The sequence below is a fragment of the Trichosurus vulpecula genome, chromosome 8 (assembly GCF_011100635.1).
Source record: "Trichosurus vulpecula isolate mTriVul1 chromosome 8, mTriVul1.pri, whole genome shotgun sequence".
NCBI classification, from domain to species: domain Eukaryota; kingdom Metazoa; phylum Chordata; class Mammalia; order Diprotodontia; family Phalangeridae; genus Trichosurus; species Trichosurus vulpecula.
Window position 1 is genome coordinate 154873486 of NC_050580.1, and position 15990 is coordinate 154889475.

Sequence of the window (15990 nt, forward strand, 5' to 3'; positions counted from 1 at the left end):
GTTATAAACAAACAGTTCACAAAAGCAGAACTGCAAGCCATTAATAACATAAGAAAGAACTCTCCACATCACTAATAACAAGAGAAAGGCAAATCAGAACAGCTTTGGGGGGGCGGGGGCTTCACCTCATACTTCTAAATTGACAGAGTGGACAAAAGATGGAAATAGTCAGATGTTAAAGGGGTTGTGACAGGCACACTAATAGGTTGTCGGTACATAAAGCCTCAGTTTTTTCATCTGTCAAATTAGGAGATTGGATTGGCCAGCTCCTGAAGGCCCTTCTAGCTTTCAGTCTTTTGTCTTTGTTGCTGTTCTCTGGACACACACTTGTCACTACCCAACTTTGCTCTGCCTGAAATGTCTTCTCAAACCTGGTAAACTCTCCCCTGCCTAATTCTTACCTGCCTAATTCCAGAATAGGTAGTGTCTTTCCTCACAAATAGCATCTCCTCTATAAGCCTCCTTACTCTCTCTCAGCTTATCTTATCAAGTATTGTGGCAAGATAAAGGCATAGAATTTTAAATCTGTGGTTTGTGTTTGAATCCCAGCTCTGTAACCTTTTGTGAAAAGGAAAATCTTTTTGCCTTTCTAAGACTCATTTTCGTCATCTGTAAAATAAAGTGATTGAACTTGATCTCTAAAGGTTCTGAATTCTGTGATCCTGTACCATTTCCTGTTTGTCTGGTACCTAATACTGCATCATGTACGTAGAAAGTGCTTATAAAATAATGAATGAACATAGGTCGTCAGAGAGCTCTGCATTGTTGTTAAGTAGTTGGGAAAGGCTTAATGGAAGAGGAAGTGATGGGATGAAAGCTGATCTTTTAGGATGACTGAGATTTGATGTCAGTTACCAAACATTCATCAAGTTCCTACTGTGTGGTAGGCACTGGTTAGCTGTATAGAAGGGAGGTGGGCATTCTAGATGGAAAAGATAGTGTCTTCAAAAGCATAGAAGCTAAGATGAGCTGGAAATAGCTTTCAACAAACTTCATAATTCATTGTTCATTGAAGTTTGAATGAACTTCAGTAAGATGAAGAGACTGGGTAGAAGGTTCACATTGGAGGGTAGTGGGAAGTAAAGTTGCAGGTATAAAAAAGGACCAAGTCATAAAATTATGGAGGCACTGGATTATAAGGCAGGCCATGAGGGAAGGACGAGCAGCTAAGTGAATCAGGCAAGCCCCTCGGAGGTGACCCTGGAGCGAACCTGGAGGGGAGGTAGGGGTGCTAAGAGGAAGGTGAGGAGGCAGTATGTTTCAACCACAGGGGCAAAACCATGCAAGATCAGAGAGACAGGAGATAGAATGTAGTATGTAAAGGGCATCACATAGGTCAGTTTGGCTAGAACATGTTCAATCAAGATAAAAAGTTAGGAAATATCTATTTGACACTGTGGAGGATGAACTAGAGAGGGAAGAGACCACATGCAGGAAGACTGCTTAAGGAGGCTATTGTAATAATTTAGGTACAAGGTCATGAGGGTGATTATGATGAACGGAGAGAAGATAAAGGGATCTTGTGAGGATAGGATGGACCCGGCAGAGCAACTGATTAGATATGGGAAGTGAGAGGGAAGAGTTGATTATGACTCCTAGGCTACACAATCTAGGTTAGCAGGAAAGGGATTGATGGTGTCCCTAACATAAAAAAGGAAGTTAGAATGAAGTAGAATAAGGACATAAGAGTGAGTTCTGTATTAAGACATGTTGATTTGGAAATGCCTGTAGGACATCAATGTATCTTGATTTCAGTATAGTTTTCATGTTTGAAAAGCTAGTAACTGAGAAGATGTATCATCCTGTTTATATTTAATAAAATCAATTATAAAGATTGGCTAGGAAACTTTTTTTAAAAACATGGAATGAAATTCTGTTGGCCACTTAATAGTGCATGATGTACTAAGAAAAATGCCTATGAGTTGCCTAATCCTTTCAAAGACAGAAAAGAAGCTGTAGTTGTTGACATTAAAAAAGCAGGAGACAGACTTAAATGTATGCAAAGCTGTGGAAATACTGAAGAAATTTACTTACTGTATTGCCAGAAACTTCTGACAGGCACATCACATCCTTGAAAGAAAGATTTGAATTATTAAAGCTGCCTTTGCGTTTATTAAGTTGAACGTTGACTGAGAGGATTACAAGGGGAAGAAATAAGCATGTAGATTTGCATGGGCATTATTTTTAATGAGTGCCAAAGCTATACTGACCTTAGTGAACCACTGCAGGAATTACCTACAAATACATGGTTTCAATGAAGGCAAAAATACAGTACCAGACGTAGGTCATATATTTTTCAAATATGTTTCTTGGGAAAATAAGCATGCATTCTTGGAGGTCATTTTAATGTTAGAAAATTAAAGTGTAATCCAAGGAAAAATACTGCAAAGACAGATCTTATTCCTAACAGAACATTCCTTCTTTTTATATCAAGGAGCAAACATAAAATGACGTGAAATTGTTGAATTTGCTAATACGCTATAAAAATCCTTAAAACTTATTTTATAAATGGAAAGATAAAAATTGATTTAAATTTTTACATAGAATCTGTTTATTCATGTGTTAAGTTTATATCTTATATGCAAGCAAATGAATTAATGGTGTTGATTTTCATACAGAAGAAATACTTTTGCTTAGTGCTTAGTTTTAATATTAAATATGTCCTAGAAGCTCTACTTTGTACAAGCTCTACAAAATAGTAATCTACTTTGACTCACTGTATGTATGTAAATGTACAAATTTTTAAAACTCATCGAAGACTCTCAGAACTATGTATTAAATAAGTAGAGACAATGTGAATTAAACCCAGTACAGAAGTACATAGAATTGAATTAAATTCTGAAGTACTCTATTGTCAGGTATGTTGACCTCCCCTTCTTATCTTCCTTATTTAAATAAGGCAAATCGAGTTCCCCCTAATAATATATATAGAAAGCAATTATTATATTTTAGATCATTTTCAAAATATTTCTTTATACAACTTGAAGTACAGCTAGTAACTTTTTATTCCATTCCCTGAAATTCTCTACTGATTTTAAATTATAATTCTTCAGAAATGTTTTTAATGAAAGCTTTGGTGCCACTAAGCACACATAGGGATTTACTCTTCAATTATGTGGGATTGTGGCAGATAGCAGATTATACTCCTTTGCAGTTGATGCAGTGTCTTAGAGGAACTGACATTTATGCTTTTGATCATCCAGTGATTTTGCACGTCAGGAATAGAGTATAGAAATTTGTCATTTACTCTGCCTTAAAAGCAGACAGAAGTTAAATAAGAGGATTTTTTTTTTGCAAACTTTAAAATGCAAAGTATAAGTCTTTTGAAAAAGCACTGATGACCTAAATGTTTTTCATTTATTTTTCTTACTCTAGGTGCTTGGCAAGGGACTGAAGATTTGATTCAAATACGATCTGAAAGTTTGAAACCAGAGATGCACTAGAATTTAGAGTGTTTCATTTGGGTTAAGGTAAAATTGTTTAATAAAATTTTACGTGTCATACTGCATGTTTTCAAGTTTATGTTTGCTACTTATTTCAAGGATGTAGTTTAACATTTTGGTTTCGCTTGGCATTTGCTGGTTTCTGCTTGTAATAATTTTGGGAATATCCCCACTATTTAAATGGTGTTCTGTTCAACAACTTCCACCTTCAAAAGGGCATAAGACAGGATACTGAATGTGTTATCTTTATAACCTCTGTGCTCAGAGGACTGAAAAAAGAGGCTGTATATCAACAAGACTAATGCTATGTGATTATAATACATGCAATGATAGAAATACGAGGTCTGGTTTTAGTTTATGATCTATCACACATGAACTCATACATATGAATATGCTTGCGCATCAGAAAGAGGGTTTGGTAACATCTAGGAGTAATTTCATTTTTGAGCCAAATACCTAATTTTTTGAGATACTGGAAGACAAATTAGGCAAGGTAAATAAAAATAATGCTCATAATTACATGAAGGCTAAGTTTGTTCTTAAAAGTTTTCAAAGTAAGACTATCGGTGGATTTGTTGCTTTTTTTAAACCCAATTTTTCGTGTGTGATTTTTTTCGTTCTTTTTTTTTTTTGATTTGTTCAGTCATCTAATAGGTGAGTAATTTGTTTATTGCATAATAATGAGGGTTTGTAAACATCCGTCACGATAACATAAAAGGCTGAGAAAATGAGATTTTTAAAGGAAATCGTTGTAATGCAAAGTATTTTTTGGTGGCTTTATTTTTGAATAATATATGTTTTAGTCCTCGAAGTATAAATTGAATAATTTTTGTGTTTGTGATAAATGTTTAACATAAGTTTAGAGAATAATATTAGGGAAGAAATTAAAATTATAACCTAGAAAATATTGTGCAAAATCTTAGACTCAAATCTGCTGGCTGAAGAGTCTTATTTTATAACCAAGCCACATAGGGGATTTAAAAGGAGTATTTTTTAAACATGATCTACATTTTTAGATATTTCAAAATGCTCTTTGCTGACTACCAAAGAATATTAATAAAACATTTAATATAGACTTTCTCAAAATTTGACTCAAATGAAGAATCCATTTGATTAAGAAAACAGCCTCTTTTATCTTTAGCATATGAAATAACTTGAGCATAGCATATTGGATTTCATAATTGGCTTGTACGTTCTATTCCTTTATTTGTTTGCTTTTACATAAAGTCCATTTAAAAGAGGCTTTTCTTTGATTTAAGAAGGGAGAAACCTAAAGAGATTCAACAGAAAGAAAAATAAACTAGTGTGCTTCCCAGAATGAAATATCAAGCTAGGAACCAGATTAATCATATTGGCAACAGTAAGATAGGGGATTTAAAAAAAAAATTTTTTTAAAGAGGTCTGTTTCGTTGCTCCCTATATTTCAATATACCCCATTTGTAATTTTCATATCTGAATTCCTTAGCATATTGATTAAAGTTTATAATATCGTAAGGTTCAATTTGTCCTTTTTAAAACAAGCACAGTAGTGTTACTGACCCTTTACAAATAACAAACTGACATTTAACTTAGTCATTTTCTAAAAGGTTTAGGAAAATTAACTAAAAGACCTTTTGAGGGGAATTTTATACAAAGATGATATAGACTAGGGTAGGAACTCTGATTTTTTTAGCTTTGTATCTAATTCTTTACTTATAATGAAAACTTAATAAGTAGTTTAAGAGAGTGAATGAATGAAGGTTTGGGGAGGCAGGAGTTTGAGGGGTAACTGTAACTTAAGTATGTGGTTGAAGGTGCCCTTTGTGCCAGAAAGTTTTGCCTCGTCCTTTGTGTAAGTAATAAGTTCATAATCTTAGGTATGTTTCTTTGTCAGTTTATACTGGCATCATGAGCTTTATATTTAAATTAGAATAACTTTTAGGATAAAAATGCCTGTAGATTTGAGTTGTGAGGGATAAATGAAATTAAACTGCTGAAAAACTGATGGGAATCTCAAAAGCTTAACTGTATGAATATAGTCTTGGCATCATATATACAAAGAAGTAAGCTAGCTAGATCACTGGAAAAAAAAAGTGGTATTCATAGGCTGATGTCTTGAAAATTACCTTCTCTAAATAGTTATTCTTGTTTTCTATTTTATCATGATTTTATAATTCTATTTTATCATTAATAATTTCAAACTTCGTATATGTTGTTTCATTTTTTAAAAACCAGACACTGAGTCACCAGCAGTTTGAGAAAATCATTGAAATAATGTTGGGGACAGTTTCTTTTTTGCCTGAACATCCTTTCTATCTTTTAAAGATTCAGTTTAAGCCTTTAAATGTCTGATTGGGTAAAATCATGCTCCCTACATGGGTTTATTTTTAAATTCCTTTTGCTCATGACTCTGCTGTCCTTAGCAGGTAAATTTTAGTCTTTTAATATTATGGATCCCGACCCATAGCAAAGTATGTATCTCAGGCCATTAAGACTGTCAGTTTATAAATAAGGTCTTGAATTTCCCGGGGATTATCAACCAAGAAGATGATATTAAAAAATCCCTTTTTTTGATTCTTCCCTAGGAAATTTTATTAAAAGATGCACACTACACCTACACACACATGGATTTCGAAACACATCCTGCTACTTGCTACTAAGATGTTATAAGATCTGTGGTAGTGTACCATCCTTTTGTTATTGTGGAGTTGTTTCAATAGCATCCAACTCTTTGTGGCCCCATTTGGGGTTTTCTTGGCAGAGATACTGGAGTAGTTTGCCATTTCCATCTCCATCACATTTTACAGATGAGGAACTGAGGCAGACAGGGTTAAGTGACTGGCCCAGGGTCACACAGCCAGTAAGGATGTGAGACTTGATTTGGATTTAGGTTTTTCTGACTCCAGGGCCAGCACTCTATGCCACCTAGCTGTTGGATTTGCCTTCAGGAGAAGATACATTCATGTTAAGTGTGAAATCAGGGCTCTTTTAAAAAGAGTAGGAAACTTGGGGTATAGAATTTATAAATATCAGGCTGATTTAACTTCATTTTATTTTTAAGGGTTCCCCAGGGTGGTCTAAATGGGAACCAATGTAGCTTGCTGTGGTGAATTAATTCTACCACCACTACCTTTCCACATTAAAAGATTCTCTTCTTGGAGGATAGAATATTCTGGAAGTACCCTGAGAAGGATATCAGTGGCCATCTAATCTTAACACATACATGTGAGGATTTTTTTTTTTTTACATCTTAACACCCAGGCTGTTCATTCACTTTTTAGACAGCTTCAGTCGTTACGAAGTTTGTTCTAACATTAAGCCTAAACTTGTCTCTTTACCGCTCTTGCCTTGATTCTGCCGTCTAAGGCCAAATAGAATAAGTCTAGTTTCCCTCCAATTAGGTTTATTATCTCTGATTTATTATCAATACCCTTCTTAAACAGTGCCCTCCCGAACTGAACGTTCCAATGTTCAGCATTGGAACTGAACTTTTCAGATGAATTCTTACCTGAACAAGTGATACAGTGAGACTATTGCCTCTTTATTTCTTGGAACTATACCTCCCAAAGCATATAGCCTTTTTCTACCTTCGTAGGAATGAAGAAAGTCTGACTCAGGTGAAATGACTTGTCCACAGTAACTAGGTAAGTAGTGACAGAATTGACACTAGAATTTAGGGCTCCTTTTTCCTAGTCAGGTATTCTTTCTCTTATAATATGCTTTATTTTTCTTATCCTCACCTTAGCTGATGGTTCAGGTTGAAAATCTTCCCCAAGTGGAAGTTTCCAGAAAGAGCAGTTTTTTCAGGAGGTGCCGCTCTTATTTTGAAATTTTTACAAATGCATGGACCCGCTTAATTTTATTTGCTGATTTAATATTTCCCACCGGACTTCTGTACTTTCGAAGGCAACATCCCAGCAAACATTTCTGCAGTTTCTGTAAAAAGTGCTAGATGACTATATTTCAGGTCTCTACGCAGGGAGCAGAGCTCTCTTTAATATAGAATTTTGTAACAGATGCTATAAAACAGACTGTTGTACAGGCAACTAAAAGTTATTATACATTTGACAATGCTGTACATGTTCTGACCAAAACCATTTTGCATTTAGTGTTATGAAACAGATCAGCAAAAGGAACAAAAAAGCCTTATAGAAACATAACCAAAGGGAATTGTGGGTTTGAATTAATTTTGGAAAATAAAGTAATTTGATTCACAGGATCACAGAACTGAAAGGGATCTCATCACTCATCTAGTCCAATCTATACCCCCAAAAACCCAAATTCCCTCTACTCTGTGCCTAATGGGTTGTCATCCAACCTTTGCTTGAAGACTGCCATTGAGGGAGAATTACTTCCTGAGGAATATCATTCTGATTATTAGAAATTCTTTCTTGATATCAACCATTAAATTACCCATTGGCAACTTCCACCCATCTCTTCTGGTTCTGCTGTCTGCAGCCAGCCAGAATAAGACAGCATTTGAAGAAAGCTGTCATCTCCTCTTCTAAGTCTTCCCAGGCAAAATACTTCCATTTCCTTCAACCACTCTTCATGTAGTATGAACTCAGGGCCCTTTGACATCTTGGGTACCATCCTCTAGACACTTGCTACTTTGTGCGCTTCCTAAAATGGGCCTGGAACTGAATAGGATGCTCCAGATGTCTGAACTGGATGGAGTCCAGTGGAACTTTTGGCACCTTATTCCTGGTCACTTTGCTTTTTTCAGTACAAGTGGTTAGATAATAGAAAGAATTGTAGGGTACTTCACATAAAAAGAAAAAGTTAGATGTTTACTAGCTTGTGATTTTGATATGTTCTATGGAAAAGTTTTTCTCCCTTTGAAAATTAGGTGGGAGAAGAAAAGGAAAATAGACAAAAATCTCTCTTATGAGATTGGACAAACTCTGATAAATGCCATATTTACATTTAAGTCTAAGTATATGACAAATAAATTAATTATAATTTCTTCACATATGTACCACACATAGAAGCACTTTAAAAAGGAAAATCCTTTGAATATGTAAAGTTCTGACAATTGCACCTTAAAAAGGGGGAGGGGGGGCTGTTTTAGCTGTGTATTATAAGTATGAAAACAATAAATATTGGAATTTAAAATATACTTGTAGGCGAACATGAACATAATTATTGGGAAGTATTAGCTCTGTCAAGAACTGAGGAAGTTGGCTCTGTATTCACTTAAATGTTTAATGGCTACTGTGCGAAATGCCTACAGTGCTAGGTTCTGCAGTGCATAAAAGACCAAGTGAGATCATAATAAAATTTATGTTTCTGCAGAAACTGTAAAATTTCAGGATATCTTCTGTATAACAGCCTTTTGTTGTCCTCCATTTTACAGATGAGGAAATTGAGGCTCAGATAAAGTACTTGGCCTTCAAGAAAGTTTTTTTTTCCTCTTTTGTCCAAGCCTGTGCTTTCATCATTGTGGGGCCCTCCTGGTGTGAAGATCCCTGCATCTCTAGCCTCTTCAAAGTAGTCTATGTGCTCCCACCAGAGTAAAACAACTTAACATCTTTGATTAGTCCAAGCCTTGCTTCAGAGCCCACCGGATAAAGTCCTGAACCCAAGATTCTCCTCCATTTACTCAGTTACTGTTTGACTAGTTGTGAAAATAATCATTGACCCACGTACCCAGATCCTAAAGGGAAGTTAAATGAGTTCATAGAGACAGGGCAGCAAGTCCAAAAGAAATATAACATGTTCTGCTTTTTTTTTAATAATCTTTTTGTTTTTAATTTCATGGGAATTTGGATTTCTAGGAGACCATTATTTCTTTTTACCACAGTTTTATTATATTAGCCTACTGAAATGGGATATAGTTGAAGAAATAGAAATAGGAGGCATAGAGTGTGGTACTGATAAATGAAGAGGAGCCCCCTTCAACCAGAATAGAATTTTGCAAAAAAACCAAAAACATTTGAAAACCAGCTGTGCTTATCCTATACTTTTACCTTCCACATCTACTTATTCAGGCCAGCCAAACCTTCTGGCCATCCTCTACATATAGTTTTTCCTTGGATTTCTGACACTTTCTCCCCATTCCCACAAAAGTCTTCCTGTTCCACCATATCATGTCTCTCCCACTGCTTAGTATTTTATCCTAGTAGAGGTCCTCATTACCTCTCACTTAGACTCCTGCAATCGCCTCCTAGTTGGCCTCTCTGGTTCATGTGTCTCTCTAATCCAATCAATCCTCTACACAGCTGCTCAAGTGAAGATTTTAACATGTTGTTCTCCTTGATAAACGTGGGTAGCTCCCTGTTAACCTCTAGGATCAAATATAAATTCCTCTGTTTGACCTCTATGAAGTCCATCACAATCTGGCAAGCTTTATTACCCATTACTTCCCTTTATATATTCTTTAGTTGAATCCAATGGACCTTTTTAATATTCCTTATTTCCAATCTGTGTCCCCCAAGCTCACCTTAACCCCTGGAATGCACAGCCCATTCCCTCTGCCTCTTAGAATCCCTAGTCTCTAAATCTGTAGCTCAAGTACCACCCTCTTTCTATATGAGACCTTTCCCGATTGTCCCCTAAAATGTTGGGTGTACCCTAAGCCTCTGTCCTGGATCGTCTTCTCTTTTCTCTCCAATCTCTTGGTGATTTCCCTTGGCTTTCATTATCATCTCTATGCAGATGACTCAGAAATTTACATCTCCTTTCCAGTATCTTCAACTGCTTATTGGACATTAATTTTTTTTCAGTTAACATTTTTCTCTCTCATCCTCCTCCTCTACACACCTGCTGGAAAAAGAAAAAGCCCTTGTAACAAATATACACAGTCAAGCAAAACAATTGGCCATATCCAAGAAATATTTGCTTCAGTCTACACCCTGAGTCCATCACCTCTCTGGTATTGAACATTTCAAACTGGATGTGCCAGTTACATCTTAAACTTAATGTGTTCGTTATCCCTCCCATCCCCTTTTGTCCTGTTTACTTACCTGGTTCTATTGGGGACACCACCATTCTTCCACTCTCCAGGTTTGTTACTTTTGTGTTACCTTCTACTCTTCACTTTCCCTTACTCAGCATAATCAGTTGCTAATATTGCCATTTCTACCTCCGTGACATCTCTTGTATCTGCTCTTTTCTCAGACCTCCATCACCTCTTGCCTGAAATGTTGTAATTGGTCTCCTTGCTTCAAGTCCCTCTTCTTTTTCATCCATTTTCCACATAGCTGTCAGAGTAATTTTTTGTAAAAAAACTCCTTTTCTCCAATTACAAGTAGAAACAAATTTTAACATTTGGAGTTTTTTTGAAATCCAAATTTTCTTCTTCTTTCCCTTTCTTCCCCCCTCATTGAGAAGTCAAGCAGTTTGATATAGGTTATACATGTACAGTCATGTAAAATATATTTCCATATTAGTCATATTGTGAAAGAAAACACAGACAAAAAAAACAAGAAAAATAAAGTAGAAGCAATATGCTTTGATCTGCATTCAGACTCCATCTGTTCTTTCTCTGGAGGTGGACAGCATTTTTCATCATAAGTCCTTTGGAATTGTCTTGGATCATTGTATTGCTGAGAATAGCTACGTTGTTCACTGCTGCTCATCCTACAGTATTGCTGTTATTATCTAACCGGGGTAGAGAGCCTGTGGCCTCACGGCCACATGGGGCCCTCTAGGACCTCAAGCGCGTCCCTTTGACTGAATCCAAACTTCACAGTATTGGGATATTTTCTGTGAAGTTTGGATTCAGTCAAAGAGCCACCTTCTGCACATGAAGCCTTTCCTGATCCCCTAACTGCTAGTGCCCGCCATCCCTAAACACTGTATATTTATTTTGTATTCCGTATATAGTTATATATGTACATGTCTCCCTTGATAGAATATAAGAAAAGGGATTATTGCAAGTAGAGGTTATTTTATTTTTTATCATTGCATCTCCAGAACCTAGACTAGTGCCTGCTACATAGTGAAAATTATTGTTCATTCATTGGAGACTAATTCTGGCAATATAGATTGGCACTTGTCTATAGAACCTAATTGACTTCTACACAGTTAAATAGCTAGTATGTGTCAGAGACAGGACTTGAACCCATCCCTTTCTTGCCTCATGTAAAACCCATAAAATCTAGTTATTTTATTGGATTTATGAGGAGAGAAAAATCTCACCTCATTGCAAGGTTGAGAATGAAGTGCCTGAATAAGGTAGCATTTATGAAAGTCTTTTTAAGGATGGCCTAGGCTTTGAGATTTGGGGATTTGAGATTCTAGATGGAGAAAAGCACAGGAATAAAGATTCAGAGGCAAGAGAGTATAGCCAATATAAAAGAAATAGCAAGTACAGTTTGGCTGGAATAGTGGAAGTTGAGGCCAGGAAGTTAGGTTTAGGCTATCATATGCGTTCCTGTTACAGAGGCTTTAGGATAGTTATAGAATCATAGAAAATCTTGAATTAATTTGCTTTGGTTTAATTGCCAGAAGTATTTCCAGAGGGAACCATCAAAGAGAGTCTCTTCCCTTCCTGCCCTAGGTGATCTTAAGACAGGGCTGATGTATAAGAAGGTCAGAGTTTTCTTGGTGTGACTAGACATGTTCTGGTTGAAAAGGTGAGATGAGAACTTTACAACAAGAAGTCTCTGAAGAAGGCCCAGGCTCCATAGAGGGAGGAAGGGGGACAATGTATGTTTTCTTTTGAAGGTATTTTCTCTTTCTTTTGGAGCAGTAATAAATGTTAAATCTTTATTTTGATTGAATTCAAAAGCAAGGTGACTGGATCTTTGAAACTGATTTTCTAAGAATTGGGGAACTTAACATTAAAAATAGATTTTGGGTCACTGCTTTCAGAGAAAATAGAACTAGTTAAATAGGAAAGTCCTTTCAGTAGAATTTCTTCCATAGAAGATGTAGTAAGAGTACTTCTTATCTTTTGCTTTGAGAGTTAAAATTAAAAGGCCAAAACTAATTTCCATTTAATTCTTCGTGTGCGTCCCTCCGTAATACAGATTATTTCTTTTAAAAAAAATCAGAGTTATGAGTGATTTGAATCCCTCACTTCCTTCAAACACACCTAGATGAATGAAGCCTTTCCTGATTACCTCTACTCCTTGTCATTGGCTACTAGTGCCTTCCATCCCCAACCACCTGGTATTTATTTTGTGTATAATTTATATACTTATGCACCTTTTGTCTCACCTGACAACGTAAGTCGGGTGGGCACTGTTTCGTTTGTGGTCTTTATTCCAACTTCCCCAGTGCACTGCCTTGTGGGCTAGTTATGAGTTCAGGAATGTACGATGTATAACTAGAACAGCTTTCTTATTAGTGTCCCTTCCTCAGGCCTCTCTCCTCCAATCAATCCATCCCACAGCTACCAAAGTGATTTTCCTAAAGCTGGTGTATGATCATGTCATTTCCTTAATCAACTGTACCAACTCCCTTTTACCACCAAAGATCAAATATGAGCTTTCCCATCTTTAGGGCACATACTGCCCCGTCAGACTGGCCTTCTGGCTTTTCCTTCTGCACAGTACCCATCTCCTACTTCTGTGCCTTCCCTGGTTGTTCTCCTTCCCTGGAATGTACTTCCTCCTGACCTCCCAGCTCTCCAAATCCCTAGCTTCCTTGAGAATTTAGCTCACGCCTGTCACTGCTAATGCTTCCCCTCAAAATTATCTTGTATCTGTTTTGTATATACTTAGATATTTTCTCCCCAGCCAGACTGTTTTTGCTTTGCTTTATTAGGTCTTGGGGACTGATACATAATAGGCACTTTTAAAATTCTTACTGATTAACTGATAGTGACTTGACTTAAAAAATTTATCTGAGCTTGTTTATCTAAAGTATTGTAGTTTCCTTTAAAATTGGTAGGAGTTCAAAGGCCCATCAAGGTGGCCATCTTGGGAAGCTATCTAAACCTGTTCTGGTTCTGTTGCCATTGCTTAAAACACTTTTGGAACTTCTCTTTTGGAAGTGCTTATTCTTTTGAGTATTCTCATGGTAACAGATATTTTCTTTTGGGTAGAGAGACTTTGTGTCGAAGTGGAAAGAGGGGAGTTACAAAACCTGATTGCTGTGATCTTGGTCAAGTCAACGTCTCTTGGCTTCAGTTTTTTTCATCTGTAAAATGAAGGGATTGGACTAGGTAATCATGAATGTCTGTATCTTGTAGAAATTGAGTCAGAAGCAGAGCATTACACTGGGAATCAGGAAGCTTGAATTTGAATTTTTATTGCAGTATTATGTTGGTAGGTAAGTTACACTTCCAGTCTCTTGTGGCCTTAATTTCCCCATCTGTGAAATGAAGGATTAAATGATTGTTTCTCGTATCTCCTGGCTTTAAAAATTAGGGGGTGCTTGCAAAGCACCTTACATAGGTTATTTCACTTGATCCTCACAACGGCCTGTGAAGTAGTTGCTATAATTATCCCCTTTTTTACAGATGAGGAAAACAAGGCTGACACATTTAGTGATTTGTACGGGGCTCACACAAATACTATATGAGGCAGTATTCAAGTTTAGGTCCTCCTGACTCCGAGTTGGCCCTCTACCTACTATGCTGCCTAGCTATAGAATTCTGTTCTATGAAATAAGTATTTATTGAACCATCCTTCAGAATGCATAATTAAATCTTTGACACTTCTTCTTGTTCTCTCTTTTATTGTTCCATTGAATAAAAATATCAATATTAATACTGTTCTCTGCCTTTAGGTACCAATCTGCCAGAAATATTTTTATTTAACATGTCATTCATCTCTATCCAGGCCATTTCTAGTTTAGATAGAGGAAGATGTCCATACTGGCACAGTCCCCTGCCCTCCCACATGACTTCCCACCTCAGGAATATTGCAGGTAGCATTTATAGGAATCTCAAACAAGAAAAAGATATCTCAAAATATAGCCCTAGTTAACATTCCAGAATTGAGCAATCATTTTTCTCTCGCTTTCCTCAAGGAATCAATGGTTTGTTGTTTTTTCCCTCAAAAATCTATATTGAAAATCCAAAGTAAATTTAGAGGCAGTTTGTATGGACGGTGAACTTGGCCCAGAATTGTATAGGAGGAGGAGAGTGAGCTAAAGTTCATTTGGAAAAAATGCTGTGTGCTTTTAATTATTCCAAGCTTCTATCCGAAAGAAAAGTCCATTTTGTTATGTAATGTATGGCTATAAGTCATAAAACACCACCATCTTGGAAGAGTGGAGGTCATAGGTCACACAAAGGACAATGGCTAGGGGCATAGTGGGTTTGGGTAGACTGCAGTGTATTTCCAGCAAAGGAATGCACAAGACAAACATTGTGAAAGAGCGTACTGAAAAAGAAGATTGGCTGGTTATGTGGCTAAAGTGAGGTATCACCAGTGGACAGTTCTTAGGCTTCATTGGTATCTACTTAGCATCCATATGTCTAAAGGAATATGTCTCCCCTAAACATTTTGGTGGACCCTCAGTGGAGAATTTATGGTCATATACACAGAAGTGTCTCATAGGCTGAAAAAGTGGGAATGAGTTTCAATCTGCATGTTGGAGATAGAAACCGTATTGATGAGATCACAGATCCATTGAAGAAAATGTTATTTTTACTAATGAGAAGTCAGAGAAAGCTATCAGGTGGCATTTGAGTTGAATTTTCTGGGAAAGTGAGGTAAGATGTTACAGATAGAGAAGACAGTTTAAGCAAAAGCATGGAAATCTGAGATAACATTTATTCAGTAGTCAGAGAATAGTCCAGTCTCTTTAGAGCATAGAATGCATGCTTAGAATAATATGAGATAAGGCTAAAAAGGCAAAGCCAAGAATGCCAGTGAAAAGAGGCTGAAATTTGCTTGGAATTTTTGAAGAGAGGAGTTAAATGACCTAGTATAAGTAAGATTATTCTGGCAGTAATGTGAAGGATGAATTGCAGTACAGAGAGAATGGAGGCAGGAATACCTTTTAGAGTATTTCATAGGGTTTGTATTCAAGTTTAAGTTGGACTATAAAGGAAAGAATGGAAGTGAGGTGTTATAGAGTAGAATAGATAGGACTTGGTAACTAGTTGGATAGGAGAGATCAGGAGTAAAAAAAACAGCACCAAGGTCATGCACGCGGGAGACCAGCGAGTTGTACCATAGACGGAAATATTCTGAAGTTTGAAGCAGGAGCAGATTCGGGCAGAAAGATAGAAATATGCAGTGGCGTGCTGAAGCCCCAAGGGCCAGTTGTTCATTTTCATTGTGAGCACTTACGCCTTGAAATTAGCAAACACTGCAAATCATGGCTTGATTTGTTGTTTTGTTGATTGTCTAGACTTAAGAAAGTGATGGAGAGAGCATGTTAATAATGCAGATTAAACGGAAAAGTGCTTTGTGCCTTCTTTCCTTCTCCCTCGCCTCCAGAGCCTAGCTGGATATATTTGGGCAGAGGTGTTGATATGTATCTTTGGCTTAAAGATATTTGTATAGTCACATAGTTAGGAGGATGATAGGTAAAAATCTCTTTAGTCCAGCATCAGAGTTAAAGTGGTTGCTACATAGCATCCAACCCATCAGTGGTTCCCTTGCTTTCAGAACAGTTTCTTGGTTGTGGGTTATTCCATTGCTGGCTGAGCACACAGGCCACT

At 36.8% G+C, this 15990-nt stretch overlaps 1 protein-coding gene across 1 annotated transcript in view; it reads left to right on the plus strand.

The window, feature by feature from the left end:
• Positions 1-15990, plus strand: part of GLCE (glucuronic acid epimerase) — a 146011-nt gene that overhangs the window by 51605 nt on the left and 78416 nt on the right. The window contains exon 2 of the mRNA XM_036735198.1: positions 3376-3470. The gene's annotated coding sequence lies outside the window, so the exon portion shown is untranslated. The remainder of the gene's footprint in view (positions 1-3375; positions 3471-15990) is intronic.